Raw genomic sequence first — 2,965 nt, forward strand, 5'->3', positions numbered from 1 at the left:
TTAATTTGTAGAAACTGCAAAAACAATGAAATTATGCTTTCAATTCTGAACCTCCAATCAGGTTCCTGCTTTGACATAAAAGTTACTCCTCTGCAGTGTACCCCACCAGTACAGCGATCCCCTTTCTCTCTATTCCTTTGCCCTGAAGGAACTTCCCGATTGTTTAACACGTGCTCTTTGGTTGCCCAGACAGTCAGGACACCTAAGGCCATCTGGACTTATCACTCCTCTCCTCCTTCTTTTCTATGGCTAATATCACCTTCCTGCTTTTTTTCTATTGCTGAATTTCCAGACTTGGTGCTGTCATCAGGGCAGAGAGTTGATTTCAGCTTCGAGCTCCTGGTTGGTAAAGCTGCATTACTGGACCCTTGTTTCTTATGCAATCTCTCTTGACCACTTCTTTCTTTTCAGTTTTTTTTCTGAGCTGCCTATTGATTCTGCACTTTCAGCCTTCTTTCCTTTATTCCGAAGTACTTCTTTCTCTTTTTTCATTTCTTCTTTTCTCTTAAAAGTCTTCTCTTTCTCATAGCGCTCCTTCTGCCTACGGCACTCTTCCTCTTACTGCTTCAGCCTCTTTCTCTCAAAGTGTGCGCCCTGATCTCATTCATAATCCCGTCCCCCCTCCCTGTAGTCTCTGCTGCTCTCATCTTCAGGTCTCTTTGGCTTTTCTTATCTATCTATCTATCTATCTATCTATCTATCTATCTATCTATCTATCTATCTATTTATTTATGATGGAGTCTTGCTCTGTAGTGCAGTGGTGCAATCTTGGCTCACTCTGCAACCTCTGCCTCCTGGGTTCAAGTGATTTTCTTGCCTCAGCCTCCCAAGTAGCTGGGATTACAGGTGCCTGCCACCATGCCTGGCTAATTTTTGTATTTTTAGTAGAGACAGGGTTTTACCATGTTGGCCAGGCTGGTCTTGAACTTCTGACCTTAAGTGATTCGCCCACACTAGCCTCCCAAAGTGCTGGGATTACAGGCAGGAGCCACCTCGCCCAGCCCTGGCGTTTCATCTTTAAATTCGCTATCAGAACGCTTGGGCAATGTACAACTTTGCCCTCTGGTTCTTTCATCATTCAGATTCTCTTTGTCCAGTTTCTTGGCTTTGTCTCTTTTGTCCAATTCTTTTTCCTCTCCTTTTTCTGGCTTCTTGAGTAGCTTAATCTTTGGTTCATCTTTTAACTTGTCCCTTTCTTAAATTCTGTCTATCTTCTTTAGCTTTTCTATATCTTTCCTTTTTCATTTCTCTTCTTTCCATTTCCTCCTCTCTTCTCGTTGTCTTTTTCTTTCTATTTCTTGCCTTCTTCGTCTCTCTTTTCTTCTTTCATTCTCTGCTTGTTTTTCAGGAAGCTCAGAAGTGGGGTTGTCTTTTTAGCTATTAATTCTCTATGTTTTGCTTCTATTTCCTCTAGCAGTGTCTCTGGAGTAGATGTTATTTTCTCATTATCTGCGGCATAACTTTCAAAAACTTTCTATATTCTGGATCATCATCAATAGTCCCAACTTTGGTATCTTTTTTCTTAGTCTTCTTTTTTGTAGGTTTTTGAAAAGGTGCAAATTCTACTATAGCAGGATATTCCTGATCTTTATTATCAAGGAATACATAACCATGAAAACAATCCCTGAACAAAATAATGTCCTCTTGATTTTTAAAGTTGATATATGCTCTGGCATAGGATATGAGCTAGTATCATTTGAAAAAAACTCAAAATAATCATGCTCAGGCACAGGTTGAAGATGTTCCTGTATTGGGGGAAATTCGACCCCTGATATTTCACATGGGTTCTTTTCTATTTTCCCAAGTGTCGGCTGGTATGAGAAGAGTACAAAAGAGAGAAATTTTAAAGCTGGGTGTTCGAGGGAGACATCACATGTTGGCAGGTTCCGTGATGCCCCCTGAGCTGTAAAACCAGCAAGTTTTTATTAGCACTTTTCAAAAGGGAGGGAGTGTACAAATAGGGTGTGGGTCACAGAGATCACATGCTTCAAGGGCAACAAAAGATCACAAGGCAGGAGGTCATGGTGGGATCACAAGGTCAGGGCAAAACTAGAATCACTAATGAACTTCCATGTCCAGCTGTGCACGCATTGTCATTGATAAACAAGGTTCAAGAGCAGAGAATCAGTCTGACTAGAATTTGCCAGGTTGGAATTTCCTAATCCTAGCAAGCCTGGGGTTGCTGCAGGAGACTAGGGCGTGTTTCATCCTTATTTACATCTGCATAAGGCAGACACCCCCAGAGCGGCCACTCAGAGGCCTCCTCTGGGAATGCATTCTTTTCCCAGGGCTGTTAATTATTAATATTCCTTACTAGGGAAAGAATTCAGGGATATTTATCTTACCCGTTTTCGGTAATAAGACAAATATGGCTCTGTTCTGCCCGGCCCACAGGCAGTCACACTTTAAAGTTATCTCCCTTGTTCCCTGAAAATTGCTGTTATCCTGTTCTTAAGGTGCCCAGATTTCTTACTCTGTTGCCCAGGCTGGTGTGCAATGGTGAGGCCTTGGCTCACTGCGACCTCCACCTCCCAGGTTCAAGTGATTCTCCTGCCTCAGTCTCCTGAGTAGCTGGGACTAAAGGCATGCGCCACCACGCCCAGCTAATTTTTGTATTTTTAGCAGAGACCAGGTTTTACCATGTTGGCCCGGCTGGTCTCAAACTCCGGACCTCAAGTGATCCACCTGCCTCAACCTCCCAAGGTGCTGGGATTACAGGTGTGAGCCACTGCACTCGGCCCCAAATCCTTAGTTAAGGACTTAATTTAAATTACTTGATGTGCCTGGTAGAAAAAACACAGAGACCTTGAAAAGAACCATTTTTGGCCGGGCGCGGTGGCTCAAGCCTGTAATCCCAGCACTTTGGGAGGCCGAGACGGGCGGATCACGAAGTCAGGAGATCGAGACCATCCTGGCTAACACAGTGAAACCCCGTCTCTACTAAAAAAATACAAAAAACTAGCCG

At 43.4% G+C, this 2,965-nt stretch overlaps 1 pseudogene; it reads right to left on the reverse strand.

The window, feature by feature from the left end:
• Positions 1-221: 221 nt before the first annotated feature.
• Positions 222-2,965, reverse strand: part of LOC105525122 — an 11,421-nt pseudogene continuing 8,677 nt past the window's right edge.

This window comes from Colobus angolensis, unplaced genomic scaffold (assembly GCF_000951035.1).
Source record: "Colobus angolensis palliatus isolate OR3802 unplaced genomic scaffold, Cang.pa_1.0 Scaffold114, whole genome shotgun sequence".
Lineage (NCBI taxonomy): Eukaryota > Metazoa > Chordata > Mammalia > Primates > Cercopithecidae > Colobus > Colobus angolensis.